At 41.3% G+C, this 24789-nt stretch overlaps 7 non-coding genes across 7 annotated transcripts; all 7 read left to right on the top strand.

Moving 5' to 3' along the window:
• Positions 1-11252: 11252 nt before the first annotated feature.
• On the top strand, positions 11253-11325 carry TRNAV-AAC (transfer RNA valine (anticodon AAC)). Its single transcript has one exon. It is a non-coding gene; the product is annotated as a tRNA-Val (tRNA).
• Positions 11326-12728: 1403 nt separating this feature from the next.
• TRNAV-AAC (transfer RNA valine (anticodon AAC)) lies at positions 12729-12801 on the top strand. The gene has a single exon. It is a non-coding gene; the product is annotated as a tRNA-Val (tRNA).
• Positions 12802-14203: 1402 nt separating this feature from the next.
• Positions 14204-14276, top strand: TRNAV-AAC (transfer RNA valine (anticodon AAC)). Its single transcript has one exon. It is a non-coding gene; the product is annotated as a tRNA-Val (tRNA).
• Positions 14277-17154: 2878 nt separating this feature from the next.
• Positions 17155-17227, top strand: TRNAV-AAC (transfer RNA valine (anticodon AAC)). Its single transcript has one exon. It is a non-coding gene; the product is annotated as a tRNA-Val (tRNA).
• Positions 17228-18628: 1401 nt separating this feature from the next.
• Positions 18629-18701, top strand: TRNAV-AAC (transfer RNA valine (anticodon AAC)). The gene has a single exon. It is a non-coding gene; the product is annotated as a tRNA-Val (tRNA).
• A 1217-nt stretch (positions 18702-19918) lies between these two features.
• TRNAV-AAC (transfer RNA valine (anticodon AAC)) lies at positions 19919-19991 on the top strand. The gene has a single exon. It is a non-coding gene; the product is annotated as a tRNA-Val (tRNA).
• A 4353-nt stretch (positions 19992-24344) lies between these two features.
• TRNAV-AAC (transfer RNA valine (anticodon AAC)) lies at positions 24345-24417 on the top strand. Its single transcript has one exon. It is a non-coding gene; the product is annotated as a tRNA-Val (tRNA).
• Positions 24418-24789: the final 372 nt, after the last annotated feature.

The following is a 24789-nucleotide window of genomic DNA, read 5'->3' as shown; positions in this document are numbered from 1 at the left end:
TTAGATCTCCTTTTATATAGGACATGTGAGATGTAAAATTGATATAACATCTTGTAAATAGTTGTATCAACAGGAACTTTTAATGTCATTGCAACACCATCTACCTATCCACCTTCATATATTGTCGAAGTCAGTAAATTGGATAAAGTCATTTCAATTAAAGTCTAGCAAACTTGGTTGTCTTTGTTTGAAAAGATGCGTATGGTACGCATCGACGTACAAGTGCACGCTACGGCGTGAAAGGGCGTACGCATCCACTACATGTGGCAGCAACAGTAATTGATCTTTTACCATACATTCGCACAAACACGCATACTTATAAAATAGTACACATTAATGGTAGTTGCAACACTTAGTCAGTTATGTCGAAATATAGTAGTATTTATATGTTATATCAGAGTTACATGCATATTAGTGAAATACACGGAACGGGTTAAAGGAATAACATCATCAGTGGTATCATAATGAACCTTGTTACATATCCTACTGTTTGGTTCACTCTGCGAGGGAATCGCAGAGTGCATACGCAAGTTATGAATGATAGGGAATTATGAACTACTTAAGACTAAGGAATCCTGGCGGGAAGAGCAGAGCGTACCCCCTGCAGAGATGACCCCCTCCTTTGGATTCCTTAGGATGAACCAGCCAATGATTGACGACCCCTTGGACATTCCTGAGACCCGGACCAATAGATGCAAGCCATACCATCTTCATTGTATTACTGTATTTGATTGTGTATATAAGCAGCAGCTTGTGATCCAGAGTGCAGACATCTTGTCCCCAGACTTCAGGATTGAATGACTGCACTGGATCCAGAGCGCCTGCGATAAGTAACGGCTGTATTTACTATTACTTCGCTTGAGCATATTTTTCCACTTATTGCGAATAAATCTTTGTGCTTTGGAAACACAAATCGAGGTTCGACAATCGTTATTGGTTAGCGACAATACGCACATAACAATTTGGGGGCTCGTGAGCTTTGGAGGTTTCGTTGCCGATGATACGCAAGACCAACGGATTTCGGTTCCTCAACAAAGGGTGGAGACGCGTCATAAACGGGTAAGAACGCATGGTGTTCAAAACCTGAATTTTACTCTGTGTTGCGAAACCGAATGTCCGTTTTGCATTATCTAGGGCACGTTAACTAGAACCTAGGGACAAAAGAGAAAACTGTTTCTTTTTTCTGTCATTGTCCTTTTTTACTGTATTGCATTGTTTAGCGTATGTGTACTTCCTGCTGTGCGTACGCGAACTTCCGGTAAACTTGCCACGTGGTTAAACAATCGTTTTGATAGTTATTATACATGCATAGTATAATTACTTGTGAAAGCCTCTGAGACATTATTACTATTGTTGGGAACTTTTGATTTTCTGCGCAGAAAAGGTGTATAGTGTGTGATGTTGTAACGTAGATACACTGTTTTATTATTGAGGTGCTCAGTTGCTGTCTGACGAGGTGGATTGCCCAACTGAAGGACGGTATACAGGGCAGGTATACCGAATGCGAAAACTGGGTTTTCGCAAAGCGCTACCAATAGATCGCAAGGTTTGCTAATAATTAGTATTGGTAGGCAGTGCGATCCGATCGCACCGTTAGTGCGAATTGGTGAAGCAGCTAGGAGGAATTATACTGGAAAGGCAGGTTGATTGTATCGACTTTGCGCTCCCAGCGATAATAAACTCAGCAGATTTTTGTGGTTGAGCCAGGGTATCGAGGAGCTGATAGCCCTTGGGGCCCACAGTGATATTTCTGTATTAGGGACCCTTGCCAGGGGCGAGAAAAGCGAGTGAGCGCGGCTAAAGGAAATACGTTCACCGAGCATTATAGATCTCTAGCGGTGAGTATAGCAACAGAGTTGAAATTATTAGGTGGAAAGAACAGAGCATTGCGGTGTGTCTGTATTTAACATTTGGCCGGAAGGAACAGAGCATTGCGGTGTGTCTGTGTTCCGGGTAGAAGGTATATTGTTCAACATGGGTGCTAAGCATACGCTAGAGATGGTCAGTGTACTGCCTAAGGAAGGCCCTATTGGTTCAGCGAGGTTTCTCATGTGTAAGAAATATGGTGCATATGCAACTGTGTATTGTGACACGTGGGTCGGGATGACCAAAGCTTGTGATAGGCCTTTCCCAACAATAGGGAGTTTTAATGCAGAGGTACTAAATACTGTAAAAGATAAAATATGGTTGATCAAGTCAACGAAAAAGAGAAATAGACATAATGATTGTTTAAAATTGTGGCAAATGGAAGGTAACACGTGGCAGAGCAGCGAATGCAAACCGGAAATAGGCGTGGCGAAAAGCGCGCGCGAGGCGGATGTAACCATTGAGAAGCGTGGCGAACTCAGCGCAAGCGCGCCCCCGCCACCTTATGTGGCGGGAGGGGTAAGTACAGCCGTTGTTAAAACTGAAAATAGAAAAATTACTAAGTTGTACCCTGTTTTAAATCAGTTTCAATCAAGTGTATCTGAAAATGAAGATGAACCCACTGTGATTTCGGCCATTGCCCATGCTGTTAATGTACTAGAGGCTCAGCGCAAGTATGAGAAAATGGCTGAGATAGGTGAGAGTAGCGTGATCACTAGGAGTGAAAGTGTTCTAAATCTAGGGCCTGTAAATCCTGTAGCGTCCCCTGAAGTTAGTGTACCAGAGGGTGTGTTCCCGGTCCGCACAATATCGGTTCCCAATGGGAAACCAGATAAGGATGGTGTAGTTCCTTTAAGAAATGTTACAATGCATTGTCCCTGGACTAGATCAGAATTACGTTCCATTATGACTGAATTCCCGGACCCTAGAAAGGAGTTAGCTAAATGCCAGAAATTTGTTAAAGACTTAGGGAATGCTCACGAACCAACCAGTAAGGATTGGCGGGTAGTGTTGAGGGCGTGTCTTCCTCCCAATACTAACATACAAAAATTTATTGGAGATTGTTTGTTGGAGGAAGATGACACCTTGACTGATGAGATTAACCAACGGAATATAGAACAAATTGTCAAACACTTAGCCATCTGTTTTCCAGTAGTGGTAAATTGGAGTAAGATTTTCACCATTAAACAAAAGGATAGTGAAACTGCCTCAGATTACTTTGCTAGAGCTATAACAGCGATCGCACGATTTACTGGGATATCCAACATAAGTGAGGACCCACATCACAGAGAGGTAGCTGTAGGGGTACTGATGGATGGCCTTAGGGAAAATTTAAAGACGAGAGTACAAACCACATTACCTAATTGGAGAGGCGTCACGGTAGACTCCCTTAGGGAGTCTGCTGTGGAGCATGACAAGAACCATTTTAGAAAAAGGGAAGAGAAAAGTGATAAGTTAATGACGGTAAGTATACAGGCTCTAGAAGGGGTGCACACACGACCACCAGCATACAACCCATATAACAGGAAACCTAAAGTGATCAGGTGTTTCAACTGTAACGAGGAATGACATTACAGGAGAGATTGTAATAAAGAAAGACTCAATACACATAGGGGTGGGTCACATAGATATCCTCCAAGAAAGGATTCACATAGACTAGAAGACTCACATCTACCCGCGCATATTACAGCAGCAAATGCTGCGCGGGAAATAAATAGTCAGCGCTAGGGGTCAGGTCATACCTGTAGTCTACAGCCAGTGAGGTTAACTGAGAGTCAGAGTGAAGAACCAACAATGATAGTTGACATAGCTGGCAGGAAACAAACTTTTCTTGTAGATACAGGGGCGGCCCGATCTGTGATAACCTCTCCTTTCAATCTACAGGTGACCAGCAAAACTATTCCAGCTATGGGGGTGACGGGAAAAGTGTTACATTATCCTCTAACTAAACCCGCCGAAGTTACTATCGGGCTTCTGCATACTAAGCATTTGTTTCTCTTGGCTGCAGCGGCTCCTACTAACTTGCTAGGGAGAGACTTGTTATGTAAAATGGGATGTGTCATATACTGTACTTCAGATGGTGTGTTCCTAGATATACCCGAGAAGGTTGCACATGAGGTACAGGACATATTGGACACCCCTCAAAGGTTAATGTTACACTCTCCTGTTATAGAACAAAGTCCATCTCAAGTAAAGGGGATGTTGCTGGAAATACCAGGTTCCCTATGGACCAGAGATGGACAGGACACTGGACTGATGGCAAACGTAGCCCCTGTCATGGTCAATCTAAAAAGTGGTAGGATAGCTCCAAAAATCCCACAGTATCCATTAAAACCGGAGGTGGAACTAGGGGTATATCCTGTTATTGAGAGGCTGTTACAACAAGGGATTTTAATTCGTACAGCCAGTACAGCAAATAGTCCCATTTTCCCTGTGAAGAAGAGTGGGGGGAGGGGCTATAGATTAGTCCAGGACTTAAGGGGAATTAACAAAGTTGTTGAGAGCCAATTCCCCGTAGTGCCGAATCCAGCTGTCATCCTCATGCAGATTCCACCGTCTGCCAGTCATTTTACTGTCATTGATCTATGTTCTGCTTTCTTCTCAGTCCCTCTTCACCCTGACTGCCAATACCTTTTTGCATTCTCCTACAGGGGAGTGCAATACACATGGACCAGACTACCCCAGGGGTTCATTGACAGCCCCAGTATTTTCTCCCAAGCCTTACATGACTGTTTGCAATCCTTTCAACCCCACAATGGGTCTGTTCTAATTCAATATGTGGACGATTTGTTGTTGTGCTCTGATTCTTTTATGTCATGTTTACATGATACTAAATTGTTGTTGCTTCATCTTTCACAAACAGGGCACAAGGTGGCAAAGGATAAATTACAGCCATGTCAGACTATGGTCAAATACTTAGGACACTGCCTCACTAATGGGCTAAGACACCTGACAACCGACAGAATTGAGGCCATACAACACATGACCCTGCCGCAGAGCCAGAAGCAGATTCGTACTTTCTTGGGGATGTGTGGATACTGTAGGTCCTGGATCCCAGGTTTTTCTATTCTGGCATTACCATTGCAGGAGCTAGTCTCCTCCTCAAAACCAGAACGTGTCGTACACACAGAAGAGTCAGAGCAAGCATTCTTTAATCTTAAAGATAGTCTGAGAAGAGCACCTGCATTGGGAATACCTGATTATGAAAAGCCTTTTAAGCTATTTTGTACAGAAGCTGATGGCTGTGCAGCAGGTGTCCTCGCACAGAAACATGGTGACGCTAGTAGACCGGTAGCATACTACAGTGCACAATTAGACAATGTGGCAAGGTCACTCCCAACATGTCTCAGAAGTGTAGCAGCAACGGCCCTTCTAGTAAGTAAGAGCGAGGATGTAGTATTAGGACATAATTCAACCATCTATACACCCCATGCTGTATCAGCTCTGTTAAATTCAGCCCAAACCAGACATGTTTCTTCAGCTAGATTCACAAAGTGGGAACTAGCCCTGATGGCACCCTCAAACATCACCATCAAACGATGTAGCACCCTAAATCCAGCTACATACCTTCCGTATGTGTCTCAAGAGACACAAAGGGTGGGAGGTGAGGAGACCCTGGTTGATGATGAGTTAGGCAAGAATACTGACACGCATGACTGTATGGAACACCTGAATCAGACCTTTACTGCAAGGCCCGACATACGTGACACCCCCTTAGAAAATGTAGATTTTACGTTTTATACAGACGGAAGTTGCCATAGACAGACAGAGACAGGAGAGCTATGTACTGGTTACGCTGTTGTAGACGATCAGGATGTGGTAGAAGCTGAACCCCATGGTCCACCTCACTCAGCCCAGGTGGCGGAACTAGTAGCACTAAAGAGAGCGTGTGAACTGGCAGAGGGTAAATCAGCCAATATATATACTGACTCTAGGTACGCCTTCGGGGTAGTGCACGTTTTTGGGGCCCTTTGGCATCTTAGAAACTTTACGACAGCAGCAGGTACACCAGTGGCACACTCACAACACATAAAAGGACTTCTGACAGCGATACAGTTACCCAGAACAGTAGCCGTCATAAAGTGCAAAGCCCATACCTTTGAAGAAGACCCAGTGTCATTGGGCAACAACAGGGCAGACGAAGCTGCTAAATGGGCAGCAGGGCAACCTATGACTGTATCGACCGAGACTATGATGGTTTTTCAGACATTAGACACGCAGAAATTAATTGAAATGCAAGATTTGTGTTCCCTGCAGGAGAATGCGGTCTGGAAGGCGAAGGGATGTGGTCAAGAGTCCTCAGGACTCTGGAGGGATGGACAAGGTAAGCCTGTAGCTCCCCGAACATACTATCCAAGCCTGGCTGAAGCAGCACACCTGGGTGACTCACCTGGGTAAAGAAGGTATGTGCAAACTGGTGAGAGCATACTGGTGTGCTCCCGGATATTCCTCTCAAGCTGGTAAGAAAGCAATGTCATGTCTTACTTGTTTGAGGAAAAATGTTGGGAAAACTATTCCAACTGAGCCACAGACGGACCTTTCCAGGTAATACAAATTGACTATATCCAATTACCACCGTGCAGGAATCTAAAGTATGTGTTAGTGTGTATTGATGTGTTTTCCGGTTGGGTAGAAGCATATCCGGCAGCCACTAATACTGCTGTGTTCACTGCAAAGAAAATTGTACAAGACTTTGTGTGTAGGTTCGGTTCGGTATCCCTAGAATCATTGAAAGTGATAGGGGTACCCATTTTACTGGTGATGTCTTCCAAAATATGTGTAAACTCATGGGAATCAGTAGCAGACTTCACACCCCTTACCGACCACAAGCCAGTGGTAAGGTGGAGAGAGTAAACGGTACTATCAAGAAGAAACTAGGTAAGATAATGGCTGAAACTGGGTTGGCATGGCCTGAGGCTTTGCCGTTGGTCCTCCACAGCATTCGAACCACTCCTAGACCTCTTCTTAATCTGTCCCCCTTTGAGATACTGTTCGGACGACAACCTCATTTGATCGTGAGTCCACAAGACGACTTAAAGTGTAATAATGAAGTGACTGTACAATATCTTATAAGAATGAGTAGACAGCTGAAACAACAACAAAAACTAAAAATGCTGTCACCTGGTATGCCAGAGATGAACTGTCATGATGTTGAACCTGGAGACTATGTTATGATGCGCAATTTCTTACGTTCAGGTTGTTTAACAGACCGTTGGGAAGGCCCGTACCAAGTGCTGCTGACCAGTACTACATCACTGAAGGTTGCAGAGAGAGACACTTGGGTCCATTCCACCCACTGCAGGAGAGTCCATAATCCGGAGAAAGTGCAAGACAAAACTCAGACCGACGACGTAGAGCTGTCACTTGTGAGCCTGTTCCGGGAGACCTAAAGCCTGCAGTTGAGACACCTGAACCGGAGACGTTGCCTCAGAACTATCTTTCCAGCGATGGAGTGGCGGTTTTTGTTTTTCTTTTGTTCCAGGATTTTCCTTGTTTTTACTTTTTCTAGGACATTCTATTTTTGTGAAGGAGGATGGAGGACGGAGGAGAGTTCTGGGAGTGATACGGATGAAATGGAGGCCGAAGAAAAGTTAATAGGATATCCTGAGCAGCCCATTATCAAACTTGGTCCAGGGATTATGAAAAGGTCTGCTAGCTCAGGAACTCGGAGGCAGTGTGAGGGGCTATTGTCTGATGAGTATTGTATCTGCAAGTTCTGCAACTCCCTAGTTGAAGAGAGATGCATCCAACGATGCCAGTCCCCCAGTACTCTGAATATAGGCGGGCATCCTTTGGAGGATTATCACTCCCTGGTGGGTAAGGTGCTAAACCAAACCGAGTGTTGGGTGTGCTCTCACGTGCCTCAAGGGCAGCATAACATAGGATTAGTGCCATTCCCTCTAAACATATCCGAAGTACTCGAATTAAGGGGTGGGAGGCCCATAGAAGGGAGGTACAATAACACTAGGTCCCCTAGTCTGACGCTTCGACAATACTCCATAGGCAGATCTTTGCTGTGCCTAAACATATCTCATGCAAAGCGCCTGGAGAATTGGGAGGCTGACCTATCAGATCAGACAATGGCTCGCCAAACTCATTTTAGAGAGAGACTCACAAGGTCACTACTAGGCAGGAATGTTGATGGAAGTCACAAGTTAGGGCGTATAACCAAACATAAGAAGGTATCTATTGGAAAAGTCTCTACAGATAAATGTGAAAATATCATTAATGCCGACACGTGTCTAGAGCAGATGGAGACACTAGGCATGGGTAATTTTATCAAAACTCTGTGTGATATAATTCATGGGCATACTGTTCCTTATGTTCTCCCTGATGATGTGTATTTTGTTTGTGGAAGGAAAGCTTATTCCTGGGTGACTCCGAGTTCCAAGGGCTTGTGTTTCCTAGCTAAACTGGTTCCTGAAATCATGACTATTACTCATGAAGAAATGGTAGATATTCACAAGACAACATCACCACCATACATACACACACAGTATGAACACCGTGGCAAGAGAAATATGATTCCTGGTGAGGAACCCATAGCTACAAAATTGATTAGTGAAACTGCTGGTTTCCAAGTTATGGTTGCTCTAGATCTCACCATGACCGCTCGGGGAACATTAAACTTTAAATATATCCAAGACCTGGCTAAATTAATAGATAATATCACCGAGATGTATGATGACACTTTCAGGTATACTGGAAGGGAGCTACAAGCGTACAAAAAGGAGTTGGTGCAACATAGACTGGTACTAAATTATCTCACCTCTATTACTGGTGGGTACTGTGTGACACTGGCCACCCAGTTCGGTGTCAAATGTTGCACGTACATTACTAATAATACTGATGACCCTAAAGAGGTTATAGACCGGAAGATGGATGAAATTTTGCAGCTGAAATGGGAATTTCGAAAGAGCCATAATTCTTCGTTATATGAGGTCGGGGAAAAGGTGGCGGGTTGGTTCTCATGGTTGAACCCAGCAAAATGGTTCTCCGGTCTGGGGGAGTGGGTACAGGAAATGATTGCGAGTGTAGGTAAGCTCCTTCTCCTTATACTGGGTGTCATCTTAGCAATTGGTTTAGTTGTCAAATGTGTTCCTACTGTGTTGAAGTGTGGAAAACGGTCTCATGGGAGTAACACTGAGAAAGAGACTGAAAGGGTGGTACCAGATACCGAGATCATGATCTGTGGAGAAGTATTGTACAATCCTGAACTTGAAACGGTGATTGGGTGATAGTTTATTACACTATCAAAGGGTGGAACTGTCGAAGTCAGTAAATTGGATAGAGTCATTTCAATTAAAGTCTAGCAAACTTGGTTGTCTTTGTTTGAAAAGATGCGTACGGTACGCATCGACGTACAAGGGCACACTACGGCGTGAAAGGGCGTACGCATCCACTACACGTGGCAGCAACAGTAATTGGTCTTTTACCATACATTTGCACAAACACGCATACTTATAAAATAGTACACATTAATGGTAGTTGCAACACATAGTCAGTTATATCGAAATATAGTAGTATTTATATGTTATATCAGAGTTACATGCATATTAGTGAAATACACGGAACGGGTTAAAGGAATAACATCATCAGTGGTATCATAATGAACCTTGTTACATATCCTACTGTTTGGTTCACTCTGCGAGGGAATCGCAGAGTGCATACGCAAGTTATGAATGATAGGGAATTATGAACTACTTAAGACTAAGGAATCCTGGCGGGAAGAGCAGAGCGTACCCCCTGCAGAGATGACCCCCTCCTTTGGATTCCTTAGGATGAACCAACCAATGATTGACGACCCCTTGGACATTCCTGAGACCCGGACCAATAGATGCAAGCCATACCATCTTCATTGTATTACTTTATTTGATTGTGTATATAAGCAGCAGCTTGTGATCCAGAGTGCAGACATCTTGTCTCCAGACTTCAGGATTGAATGACTGCACTGGATCCAGAGCGCCTGCGATAAGTAACGGCTGTATTTACTATTACTTCGCTTGAGCATATTTTTCCACTTATTGCGAATAAATCTTTGTGCTTTGGAAACACAAATCGAGGTTCGACAATCGTTATTGGTTAGCGACAATATGCACATAACAATATGATTTAACAATTATTTCCATACGCCTCCTGTATATCTTAGCAATAGCTCCTGTCGGGCACCTAACCTCTCTATGTCTTTCAGGAACAAGTCACAGGGATGATGTTAATGAGGTTTCAGGGAGACATAGAAAGGGGATGCGACCATTGCATCCCAGCTTCTTTATTGAATGGTGTGCGGAAGCCATTTATCTGCCAGGAACCACTCATCATTGTTCTTGGTCATGACACAGGGATCTGTGACTTGCCGTAACTCCCTGCCTAAAATTGAACAAGACATTACCGTTACATCCTGTAGCGGGAAGGGGTTAATTTTATTAGTTAACCATAGAGCAGCAGCAAAACATAACTATGAATTACAAAACATCTTCTTATAAATTAGTTAATAGTGAAGATAGAATTGAAGAACATTGTTCAACGTTATGTGCATACAGTGAAGCGGCCTCGTTAGCACAGTAGGTAGCGCGTCAGTCTCATAATCAACACTTCCTCACCACTGTCTTTCTATGTTGTCAAACCAGCCATATTGCTATGAGACGACTTAGAGGTTGCACTGACAGCCAAAGGCTCCAATGAGTGGGCAAGAACTGATTCATATGGCTATTTCCCTCCTAGTCACTCAATGGTAGTGCTGTGTTGAAAATGTGCAAGTGTCTGTGCACTTCCGCATATAGTGATGGGAGATAGCTAGTTGACTGTAGTGTCAACTATGGGTGTTTCAGGTTGAGATCAGATCTTCCTTAAAACCAATACATCAATAGTAAATTTGATCTTGTAACTATACTAGGTCTACAACGGAATAATAAAAGAGTAAAACTTAAATGAAACAAAAAACAAATGAAAAGATCAAAAAATTATGAAAACGAAATACGACAATATTCCCTGTCCTTCTCCCCAGCGTGAGGAAACCACTTTAATTACTAAGAGACACATACAAAAATGTCTGAATGTCACACAGAATGAACGGCACCCCATAATTTAGGAAATTATACCAGAATTCAATCATACTACACCTATGTGGTATAATGAGACACAAGGTGGGAAAGGACTATCTCTGGATTCTGATTTTACTAAGTGACCAACCATCCAAGATGGACCCCTAATGAAGTACTAGGAAATGGGGACCCTGGATACCTCGATGTGTGTAGGATAACACCCTCAGACAGTCAGTGTACATAATCAAATCCTTTTATCAATTTGAGTCCAGATACAGATCATTAAATGTCAGTAAGGATCCCTCTCTATTACAGTGGCAGAGGTCAACAAAGCTCACAGCTGGTGTTTCTGTAGTGTAGTGGTTATCACATTCACCTAACATGCGAAAGGTCCCCGGTTCGAAACCGGTCAGAAACAAGCATTAGATCTCCTTTTATATAGGACATATGAGATGTAAAATTGATATAACATCTTGTAAATAGTTGTATCAACAGGAACTTTTAATGTCATTGCAACATCATCTACCTATCCACCTTCATATATGATTTAACAATCATTTCCATACGCCTCCTGTATATCTTAGCAACAGCTCCTGTAGGGCACCTAACCTCTCTATGTCTTTCAGGAACAAGTCACAGGGATAATGTCAATGAGGTTTCAGGGAGACATAGAAAGGGGATGCGACCATTGCATCCCAGCTTCTTTATTGAATGGTGTGCGGAAGCCGTTTATCTGCCAGGAACCACTCATCATTGTTCTTGGTCATGACACAGGGATCTGTGACTTGCCGTAACTCCCTGCCTAAAATTGAACAAGACATTACCATAACATCCTGTAGCGGAAAGGGGTTAATTTTATTAGTTAACCATAGAGCAGCAGCAAAACATAACTATGAATTACAAAACATCTTCTTATAAATAAGTTAATAGTGAAGATAGAATTGAAGAACATTTTTCAACGTTATGTGCATACAGTGAAGCGGCCTCGTTAGCACAGTAGGTAGCGCGTAAGTCTCATAATCAACACTTCCTCACCACTGTCTTTCTATGTTGTCAAACCAGCCATATTGCTATGAGACGACTTAGAGGTTGCACTGACAGCCAAAGGCTCCAATGAGTGGGCAAGAACTGATTCATATGGCTATTTCCCTCCTAGTCACTCAATGGGAGTGCTGTGTTCAAAATGTGTAAGTGTCTGTGCACTTCCGCATATAGTGATGGGAGATAGCTAGTTGACTGTAGTGTCAACTATGGGTGTTCAGGTTGAGATCAGATCTTCCTTAACACCAATACATCAATAGTAAATTTGATCTTGTAACTATACTAGGTCTACAACGGAATAATAAAAGAGTAAAACTTAAATGAAACAAAAAATAAATAAAAAGATCAAAAAATTATGAAAACGAAATACGACAATATTCCCTGTCCTTCTCCCCAGCGTGAGAAAACCACTTTAATCACTGTGAGACACATACAAAAATGTCTGAATGTCACACAGAATGAACGGCACCCCCATAATTTAGGAAATTATACCAGAATTTAATCATACTACACCTATGTGGTATAATGAGACACAAGGTGGGAAAGGACTATCTCTGGATTCTGATTTTACTAAGTTACCAACCATCCAAGATGGACCCCTAATGAAGTACTAGGAAATGGGGACCCTGGATACCTCGATGTGTGTAGGATAACACCCTCAGACAGTCAGTGTAAATAATCAAATCCTTTTATCAATTTGAGTCCAGATACAGATCATTAAATGTCAGTAAGGGTCCGTCTCTATTACAGTGGCAGAGGTCAACAATTCTCACAGCTGGTGTTTCTGTAGTGTAGTGGTTATCACATTCGCCTAACACGCGAAAGGTCCCCGGTTCGAAACCGGGCAGAAATAAGTGTTAGATCTCCTTTTATATAGGACATGTGAGATGTAAAATTGATATAACATCTTGTAAATAGTTGTATCAACAGGAACTTTTAATGTCATTGCAACACCATCTACCTATCCACCTTCATATATGATTTAACAATCATTTCCATACGCCTCCTGTATATCTTAGCAATAGCTCCTGTCGGGCACCTAACCTCTCTATGTCTTTCAGGAACAAGTCACAGGGATGATGTCAATGAGGTTTCAGGGAGACATAGAAAGGGGATGCGACCATTGCATCCCAGCTTCTTTATTGAATGGTGTGCGGAAGCCATTTATCTGCCAGGAACCACTCATCATTGTTCTTGGTCATGACACAGGGATCTGTGACTTGCCGTAACTCCCTGCCTAAAATTGAACAAGACATTACCGTTACATCCTGTAGCGGGAAGGGGTTAATTTTATTAGTTAACCATAGAGCAGCAGCAAAACATAACTATGAATTACAAAACATCTTCTTATAAATTAGTTAATAGTGAAGATAGAATTGAAGAACATTGTTCAACGTTAAGAGCATACAGTGAAGCGGCCTCGTTAGCACAGTAGGTAGCGCGTCTGTCTCATAATCAACACTTCCTCACCACTGTCTTTCTATGTTGTCAAACCAGCCATGTTGCTATGAGACGACTTAGAGGTTGCACTGACAGCCAAAGGCTCCAATGAGTGGGCAAGAACTGATTCATATGGCTATTTCCCTCCTAGTCACTCAATGGGAGTGCTGTGTTCAAAATGTGTAAGTGTCTGTGCACTTCCGCATATAGTGATGGGAGATAGCTAGTTGACTGTAGTGTCAACTATGGGTGTTCAGGTTGAGATCAGATCTTCCTTAACACCAATACATCAATAGTAAATTTGATCTTGTAACTATACTAGGTCTACAACAGAATAATAGAAGAGTAAAATTTAAATGAAACAAAAAACAAATGAAAAGATCAAAAAATTATGAAAACAAAATACGACAATATTCCCTGTCCTTCTCCCCAGCGTGAGGAAACCACTTTAATCACTGTGAGACACATACAAAAATGTCTGAATGTCACACAGAATGAACGGCACCCCATAATTTAGGAAATTATACCAGAATTCAATCATACTACACCTATGTGGTATAATGAGACATAAGGTGGGAAAGGACTATCTCTGGATTCTGATTTTACTAAGTGACCAACCATCCAAGATGGACCCCTAATGAAGTACTAGGAAATGGGGACCCTGGATACCTCGATGTGTGTAGGATAACACCCTCAGACAGTCAGTGTAAATAATCAAATCCTTTTATCAATTTGAGTCCAGATACAGATCATTAAATGTCAGTAAGGATACTTTTCTATTACAGTGGCAGAGGTCAACAATTCTCACAGCTGGTGTTTCTGTAGTGTAGTGGTTATCACATTCGCCTAACACGCGAAAGGTCCCCGGTTCGAAACCGGGCAGAAATAAGTGTTAGATCTCCTTTTATATAGGACATGTGAGATGTAAAATTGATATAACATCTTGTAAATAGTTGTATCAACAGGAACTTTTAATGTCATTGCAACATCATCTACCTATCCACCTTCTTATATGATTTAACAATCATTTCCATACGCCTCCTGTATATCTTAGCAATAGCTCCTGTAGGGCACCTAACCTCTCTATGTCTTTCAGGAACAAGTCACAGGGATGATGTCAATGAGGTTTCAGGGAGACATAGAAAGTGCATGCGACCATTGCATCCCAGCTTCTTTATTGAATGGTGTGCGGAAGCCATTTATCTGCCAGGAACCACTCATCATTGTTCTTGGTCATGACACATTCATCTGTGACTTGCCGTAACTCTCTGCCTAAAATTGAACAAGACATTACCCTTACATCCTGTAGCGGGAAGGGGTTAATTTTATTAGTTAACCATAGAGCAGCAGCAAAACATAACTATGAATTACAAAACATCTTCTTATAAATTAGTTAATAGTGAAGATAGAATTGAAGAACATTGTTCAACGTTAAGTGAATACAGTGAAGCGGCCTCATTAGCACAGTAGGTAGCGCGTCTGTCTCATAATCAACACTTCCTCACCACTGTCTTTCTATGTTGTCAAACCAGCCATATTGCTATGAGACGACTTAGAGGTTGCACTGACAGCCAAAGGCTCCAATGAGTGGGCAAGAACTGATTCATATGGCTATTTCCCTCCTAGTCACTCAATGGGAGTGCTGTGTTCAAAATGTGTAAGTGTCTGTGCACTTCCGCATATAGTGATGGGAGATAGCTAGTTGACTGTAGTGTCAACTATGGGTGTTCAGGTTGAGATCAGATCTTCCTTAACACCAATACATCAATAGTAAATTTGATCTTGTAACTATACTAGGTCTACAACAGAATAATAGAAGAGTAAAATTTAAATGAAACAAAAAACAAATGAAAAGATCAAAAAATTATGAAAACGAAATACGACAATATTCCCTGTCCTTCTCCCCAGCGTGAGGAAACCACTTTAATCACTGTGAGACACATACAAAAATGTCTGAATGTCACACAGAATGAACGGCACCCCATAATTTAGGAAATTATACCAGAATTCAATCATACTACACCTATGTGGTATAATGAGACATAAGGTGGGAAAGGACTATCTCTGGATTCTGATTTTACTAAGTGACCAACCATCCAAGATGGACCCCTAATGAAGTACTAGGAAATGTAGACCCTGGATACCTCGATGTGTGTAGGATAACACCCTCAGACAGTCAGTGTAAATAATCAAATCCTTTTATGAATTTGAGTCCAGATACAGATCATTAAATGTCAGTAAGGATCCCTCTCTATTACAGTGGCAGAGGTCACCAAAGCTCACAGCTTGTGTTTCTGTAGTGTAGTGGTTATCACATTCGCCTAACATGCAAAAGGTCCCCGGTTCAAAACTGGGCAGAAATAATCGTTAGATCTCCTTTTATATAGGACATGTGAGATGTAAAATTGATATAACATCTTGTAAATAGTTGTATCAACAGGAACTTTTAATGTCATTGCAACACCATCTACCTATCCACCTTCATATATGATTTAACAATCATTTCCATACGCCTCCTGTATATCTTAGCAATAGCTCCTGTCGGGCACCTAACCTCTCTATGTCTTTCAGGAACAAGTCACAGGGATGATGTCAATGAGGTTTCAGGGAGACATAGAAAGGGGATGCGACCATTGCATCCCAGCTTCTTTATTGAATGGTGTGCGGAAGCCATTTATCTGCCAGGAACCACTCATCATTGTTCTTGGTCATGACACAGGGATCTGTGACTTGCCGTAACTCCCTGCCTAAAATTGAACAAGACATTACCGTTACATCCTGTAGCGGGAAGGGGTTAATTTTATTAGTTAACCATAGAGCAGCAGCAAAACATAACTATGAATTACAAAACATCTTCTTATAAATTAGTTAATAGTGAAGATAGAATTAAAGAACATTGTTCAACGTTAAGAGCATACAGTGAAGCGGCCTCGTTAGCACAGTAGGTAGCGCGTCTGTCTCATAATCAACACTTCCTCACCACTGTCTTTCTATGTTGTCAAACCAGCCATGTTGCTATGAGACGACTTAGAGGTTGCACTGACAGCCAAAGGCTCCAATGAGTGGGCAAGAACTGATTCATATGGCTATTTCCCTCCTAGTCACTCAATGGGAGTGCTGTGTTCAAAATGTGTAAGTGTCTGTGCACTTCCGCATATAGTGATGGGAGATAGCTAGTTGACTGTAGTGTCAACTATGGGTGTTCAGGTTGAGATCAGATCTTCCTTAACACCAATACATCAATAGTAAATTTGATCTTGTAACTATACTAGGTCTACAACAGAATAATAGAAGAGTAAAATTTAAATGAAACAAAAAACAAATGAAAAGATCAAAAAATTATGAAAACGAAATACAACAATATTCCCTGTCCTTCTCCCCAGCGTGAGGAAACCACTTTAATCACTGTGAGACACATACAAAAATGTCTGAATGTCACACAGAATGAACGGCACCCCATAATTTAGGAAATTATACCAGAATTCAATCATACTACACCTATGTGGTATAATGAGACATAAGGTGGGAAAGGACTATCTCTGGATTCTGATTTTACTAAGTGACCAACCATCCAAGATGGACCCCTAATGAAGTACTAGGAAATGGGGACCCTGGATACCTCGATGTGTGTAGGATAACACCCTCAGACAGTCAGTGTAAATAATCAAATCCTTTTATCAATTTGAGTCCAGATACAGATCATTAAATGTCAGTAAGGATCCCTCTCTATTACAGTGGCAAAGGTCAACAAAAGCTCACAGCTGGTGTTTCTGTAGTGTAGTGGTTATCACATTCGCCTAACACGCGAAAGGTCCCCGGTTCAAAACCGGGCAGAAACAAGCATTAGATCTCCTTTTATATAGGACATGTGAGATGTAAAATTGATATAACATCTTGTAAATAGTTGTATCAACAGGAACTTTTAATGTCATTACAACACCATCTACCTATCCACCTTCATATATGATTTAACAATCATTTCCATACGCCTCCTGTATATCTTAGCAATAGCTCCTGTCGGGCACCTAACCTCTCTATGTCTTTCAGGAACAAGTCACAGGGATGATGTCAATGAGGTTTCAGGGAGACATAGAAAATGCATGCGACCATTGCATCCTAGCTTCTTTATTGAATGGTGTGCGGAAGCCATTTATCTGCCAGGAACCACTCATCATTGTTCTTGGTCATGACACAGGGATCTGTGACTTGCCGTAACTCCATGCCTAAAATTGAACAAGACATTACCGTTACATCCTGTAGCGGGAAGGGGTTAATTTTATTAGTTAACCATAGAGCAGCAGCAAAACATAACTATGAATTAGAAAACATCTTCTTATAAATAAGTTAATAGTGAAGATAGAATTGAAGAACATTGTTCAACGTTATGTGCATACAGTGAAGCGGCCTCGTTAGCACAGTAGGTAGCGCGTCAGTCTCATAATCAACACTTCCTCACCACTGTCTTTCTATGTTGTCAAACCAGCCATATTGCTATGAGACGACGTAGAGGTTGCACTGACAGCCAAAGGCTCCAATGAGTGGGCAAGAACTGATTCATATGGCTATTTCCGTCCTAGTCACTCAATGGGAGTGCTGTGTTCAAAATGTGTAAGTGTCTGTGCACTTCCGCATATAGTGATGGGAGATAGCTAGTTGACTGTAGTGTCAACTATGGGTGTTCAGGTTGAGATCAGATCTTCCTTAACACCAATACATCAATAGTAAATTTGATCTTGTAACTATACTAGGTGTACAACAGAATAATAAAAGAGTAAAACTTAAATGAAACAAAAAACTAATGAAAAGATCCAAAAATTATGAAAACAAAATACGACAATATTCCCTGTCCTTCTCCCCAGCGTGAGGAAACCACTTTAATCACTGTGAGACACATACAAAAATGTCTGAATGTCACACAGAATGAACGGCACCCCATAATTTAGGAAATTATACCAGAATTCAATCATACTACACCTATGTGGTATAATGAGACACAAGGTGGGAAAGGACTATCTCTGGATTCTGATTTTACTAAGTGACCAACCATCCAAGATGGACCCCTAATTAAGTACTAGGAAATGGGGACCCTGGATACCTCGATGTGTGTAGGATAACACCCTCAGACAGTCAGTGTAAATAATCAAATCCTTTTATCAATTTGAGTCCAGATACAGATCATTAAATGTCAGTAAGGATCCCTCTCTATTACAGTGGCAAAGGTCAACAAGCTCACAGCTGGTGTTTCTGTAGTGTAGTGGTTATCACATTCGCCTAACACGCGAAAGGTCCCCAGTTCAAAACCGGGCAGAAACAAGCATTAGATCTCCTTTTATATAGGACATGTGAGATGTAAAATTGATAAAACATCTTGTAAATAGTTGTATCAACAATAACTTTTAATGTCATTGCAACACCATCTACCTATCCACCTTCATATATGATTTAACAATCATTTCCATACGCCTCCTGTATATCTTAGCAATAGCTCCTGTCGGGCACCTAACCTCTCTATGTCTTGTAGGAACAAGTCACAGGGATGATGTCAATGAGGTTTCAGGGAGACATAGAAAGGGGATGCGACCATTGCATCCCAGCTTCTTTATTGAATGGTGTGCGGAAGCCATTTATCTGCCAGGAACCACTCATCATTGTTCTTGGTCATGACACAGGGATCTGTGACTTGCCGTAACTCCATGCCTAAAATTGAACAAGACATTACCGTTACATCCTGTAGCGGGAAGGGGTTAATTTTATTAGTTAACCATAGAGCAGCAGCAAAACATAACTATGAATTAGAAAACATCTTCTTATAAATAAGTTAATAGTGAAGATAGAATTGAAGAACATTGTTCAACGTTATGTGCTTACAGTGAAGCGGCCTCGTTAGCACAGTAGGTAGCGCGTCAGTCTCATAATCAACACTTCCTCACCACTGTCTTTCTATGTTGTCAAACCAGCCATATTGCTATGAGACGACGTAGAGGTTTCACTGACAGCCAAAGGCTCCAATGAGTGGGCAAGAACTGATTCATATGGCTATTTCCCTCCTAGTCACTCAATGGGAGTGCTGTGTTCAAAATGTGTAAGTGTCTGTGCACTTCCGCATATAGTGATGGGAGATAGCTAGTTGACTGTAGTGTCAACTATGGGTGTTCAGGTTGAGATCAGATCTTCCTTAATACCAATACATCAATAGTAAATTTGATCTTGTAACTATACTAGGTCTACAACAGAATAATAGAAGAGTAAAATTTAAATGAAACAAAAAACAAATAAAAAGATCAAAAAATTATGAAAACGAAATACGACAATATTCCCTGTCCTTCTCCCCAGCGTGAGGAAACCACTTTAATCACTGTGAGACACATACAAAAATGTCTGAATGTCACACAGAATGAACGGCACCCCATAATTTAGGAAATTATACCAGAATTCAATCATACTACACCTATGTGGTATAATGAGACATAAGGTGGGAAAGGACTATCTCTGGATTCTGATTTTACTAAGTGACCAACCATCCAGCTGGTGTTTCTGTAGTGTAGTGGTTATCACATTCGCCTAACACGCGAAGGGTCCCCGGTTCAAAACCGGACAGAAACAGAAGTAGATCTCCTTTTATATAGGACATGTGAGATGTAGAATTGATAATAACATCTTGTAAATAGTTGTATCAACGGGAACTTTTAATGTCATTGCAACACCATCTACCTATCCACCTTCATATATGATTTAACAATCATTTCCATACGCCTCCTGTATATCTTAGCAATAGCTCCTGTCGGGCACCTAACCTCTCTATGTCTTTCAGGAACAAGTCACAGGGATGATGTCAATGAGGTTTCAGGGAGACATAGAAAGGGGATGCGACCATTGCATCCCAGCTTCTTTATTGAATGGTGTGCGGAAGCCATTTATCTGCCAGGAACCACTCATCATTGTTCTTGGTCATGACACAGGCATCTGTGACTTGCCGTAACTCCCTGCCTAAAATTGAACAAGACATTACCGTTACATCCTGTAGCGGGAATGGGTTAATTTTATTAGTTAACCATAGAGCAGCAGCAAAACATAACTATGAATTACAAAACATCTTCTTATAAATTAGTTAATAGTGAAGATAGAATTGAAGAACATTGTTCAACGTTATGTGCATACAGTGAAGCGGCCTCGTTAGCACAGTAGGTAGCACGTCAGTCTCATAATCAACACTTCCTCACCACTGTCTTTCTATGTTGTCAAACCAGCCATATTGCTATGAGACGACTTAGAGGTTGCACTGACAGCCAGAGGCTCCAATGAGTGGGCAAGAACTGATTCATATGGCTATTTCCCTCCTAGTCACTCAATGGGAGTGCTGTGTTCAAAATGTGTAAGTGTCTGTGCACTTCCGCATATAGTGATGGGAGATAGCTAGTTGACTGTAGTGTCAACTATGGGTGTTCAGGTTGAGATCAGATCTTCCTTAACACCAATACATCAATAGTAAATTTGATCTTGTAACTATACTAGGTCTACAACGGAATAATAAAAGAGTAAAACTTAAATGAAACAAAAAACAAATGAAAAGATCAAAAAATTATGAAAACAAAATACAACAATATTCCCTGTCCCTCTCCCCAGCGTGAGGAAACCACTTTAATCACTGTGAGACACATACAAAAATGTCTGAATGTCACACAGAATGAACGGCACCCCATAATTTAGGACATTTTACCAGAATTTAATCATACTACACCTATGTGGTATAATGAGACATAAGGTGGGAAAGGACTATCTCTGGATTCTGATTTTACTAAGTGACCATCCATCCAAGATGGACCCCTAATGAAGTACTAGGGAATGGGGACCCTGGATACCTCGATGTGTGTAGGATAACACCCTCAGACAGTCAGTGTAAATAATCAAATCCTTTTATCAATTTGAGTCCAGATACAGATCATTAAATGTCAGTAAGAATCCCTCTCTATTACAGTGGCAGAGGTCAAGAAAGCTCACAGCTGCTGTTTCTGTAGTGTAGTGGTTATCACATTTGCCTAACACGCGAAAGGTCCCCGGTTCAAACCCAGATAGAAACAAGAATTAGATCTCCTTTTATATAGGACATGTGAGATGTAGAATTGATATAACATCTTGTAAATAGTTGTTTCAACGGGAACTTTTAATGTCATTGCAACACCATCTACCTATCCACCTTCATATATGATTTAACAATCATTTCCATACGCCTCCTGTATATCTTAGCAATAGCTCCTGTTGGGCACCTAACCTCTCTATGTCTTTCAGAAACAAGTCACAGGGATGATGTCAATGAGGTTTCAGGGAGACATAGAAAGGGGATGCGACCATTGCATCCCAGCTTCTTTATTGAATGGTGTGCGGAAGCCATTTATCTGCCAGTAACCACTCATCATTGTTCTTGGTCATGACACAGGCATCTGTGACTTGCCGTAACTCCCTGCCTAAAATTGAACAAGACATTATCGTTACATCCTGTAGCGGGAAGGGGTTAATTTTATTAGTTAACCATAGAGCAGCAGCAAAACATAACTATGAATTACAAAACATCTTCTTATAAATTAGTTAATAGTGAAGATAGAATTGAAGAACATTGTTCAACGTTATGTGCATACAGTGAAGCGGCCTCGTTAGCACAGTATGTAGCACGTCAGTCTCATAATCAACACTTCCTCACCACTGTCTTTCTATGTTGTCAAACCAGCCATATTGCTATGAGACTACTTAGAGGTTGCACTGACAGCCAAAGGCTCCCATGAGTGGGCAAGAACTGATTCATATGGCAATTTCCCTCCTAGTCACTCAATGGGAGTGCTGTGTTCAAAATGTGTAAGTGTCTGTGCACTTCCGCGTATAGTGATGGGAGATAGCTAGTTGACTGTAGTTTCAACTATGGGTAATCAGGTTGAGATCAGATCTTCCTTAACACAAATACATCAATAGTAAATTTGATCTTGTAACTATACTAGGTCTACAACAGAATAATAAAAGAGTAAAATTTAAATGAAACAAAAAACAAATGAAAAGATCAAAAAATTATGAAAACAAAATACGACAATATTCCCTGTCCTTCTCCCCAGCGTGAGGAAACCACTTTAATCACTGTGAGACACATACAAAAATGTCTGAATGTCACACAGAATGAACGGCACCCCATAATTTAGGAAATTATACCATAATTCAATCATACTACACCTATGTGGTATAATGAGACATAAGGTGGGAAAGGACTATCTATGGATTCTGATTTTACTAAGTGACCAACCATCCAAGATGGACCCCTAATGAAGTACTAGGAAATGGGGACCCTGGATACCTCGATGTGTGTAGGATAACACCCTCAGACAGTCAGTGTAAATAATCAAATCCTTTTATCAATTTGAGTCCAGATACAGATCATTAAATGTCAGTAAGGATCCCTCTCTATTACAGTGGCAGAGGTCAACAAAGCTCACAGCTGGTGTTTCTGTAGTGTAGTGGTTATCACATTCGCCTAACACGCAAAGGGTCCCCGGTTCAAAACCGGACAGGAACAAGAAGTAGATCTCCTTTTATATAGGACATGTGAGATGTAGAATTGATATAACATCTTGTAAATAGTTGTATCAACGGGAACTTTTAATGTCATTGCAACACCATCTACCTATACACCTTCATATATGATTTAACAATCATTTCCATAGGCCTCCTGTATATCTTAGCAATAGTTCCTGTCAGGCACCTAACCTCTCTATGTCTTTCAGGAACAAGTCACAGGGATGATGTCAATGAGGATTCAGGGAGACATAGAAGGGGGATGCGACCATTGCATCCCAGCTTCTTTATTGAATGGTGTGCGGAAGCCATTTATCTGCCAGGAACCACTCATCATTGTTCTTGGTCATGACACAGGGATCTGTGACTTGCCGTAACTCCCTGCCTAAAATTGAACAAGACATTACCGTTACATCCTGTAGCGGGAAGGGGTTAATTTTATTAGTTAACCATAGAGCAGCAGCAAAACATAACTATGAATTACAAAACATCTTCTTATAAATTAGTTAATAGTGAAGATAGAATTGAAGAACATTGTTCAATGTTATGTGCATACAGTGAAGCGGCCTCGTTAGCACAGTAGGTAGCGCGTCAGTCTCATAATCAACACTTCCTCACCACTGTCTTTCTATGTTGTCAAACCAGCCATATTGCTATAAGACGACTTAGAGGTTGCACTGACAGTCAAAGGCTCCAATGAGTGGGCAAGAACTGATTCATATGGCTATTTCCCTCCTAGTCACTCAATGGGAGTGCTGTGTTCAAAATGTGTAAGTGTCTGTGCACTTCCGCATATAGTGATGGGAGATAGCTAGTTGACTGTAGTTTCAACTATGGGTGATCAGGTTGAGATCAGATCTTCCTTAACACCAATACATCAATAGTAAATTTGATCTTGTAACTATACTAGGTCTACAACGGAATAATAAAAGAGTAAAACTTAAATGAAACAAAAAACAAATGAAAAGATTAAAAAAATTATGAAAACGAAATACAACAATATTCCTTGTCCTTCTCCCCAGCGTGAGGAAACCACTTTAATCACTGTGAGACACATACAAAAATGTCTGAATGTCACACAGAATGAACGGCAACCCATAATTTAGGAAATTTTACCAGAATTCAATCATACTACACCTATGTAGTATAATGAGACACAAGGTGGGAAAGGACTATCTCTGGATTCTGATTTTACTAAGTGACCAACCATCCAAGATGGACCCCTAATGAAGTACTAGGAAATGGGGACCCTGGATACCTCAATGTGTGTAGGATAACACCCTCAGACAGTCAGTGTAAATAATCAAATCCTTTTATCAATTTGAGTCCAGATACAGATCATTAAATGTCAGTAAGGATCCCTCTCTATTACAGTGGCAGAGGTCAACAAAGCTCACAGCTGGTGTTTCTGTAGTGTAGTGGTTATCACATTCGCCTAACATGCGAAAGGTCCCCAGTTCGAAACCGGGCAGAAACAAGCGTTAGATCTCCTTTTATATAGGACATGTGAGATGTAAAATTGATATAACATCTTGTAAATAGTTGTATCAACAGGAACTTTTAATGTCATTGCAACACCATCTACCTATCCACCTTCATATATGATTTAACAATCATTTCCATAGGCCTCCTGTATATCTTAGCAATAGTTCCTGTCAGGCACCTAACCTCTCTATGTCTTTCAGGAACAAGTCACAGGGATGATGTCAATGAGGATTCAGGGAGACATAGAAAGGGGATGCGACCATTGCATCCCAGCTTCTTTATTGAATGGTGTGCGGAAGCCATTTATCTGCCAGGAACCACTCATCATTGTTCTTGGTCATGACACAGGGATCTGTGACTTGCC

Source organism: Mixophyes fleayi (genome assembly GCF_038048845.1).
Source record: "Mixophyes fleayi isolate aMixFle1 chromosome 4 unlocalized genomic scaffold, aMixFle1.hap1 SUPER_4_unloc_3, whole genome shotgun sequence".
Taxonomy (NCBI): domain Eukaryota; kingdom Metazoa; phylum Chordata; class Amphibia; order Anura; family Limnodynastidae; genus Mixophyes; species Mixophyes fleayi.
This window is presented reverse-complemented; position numbering and strand designations above follow the sequence as displayed.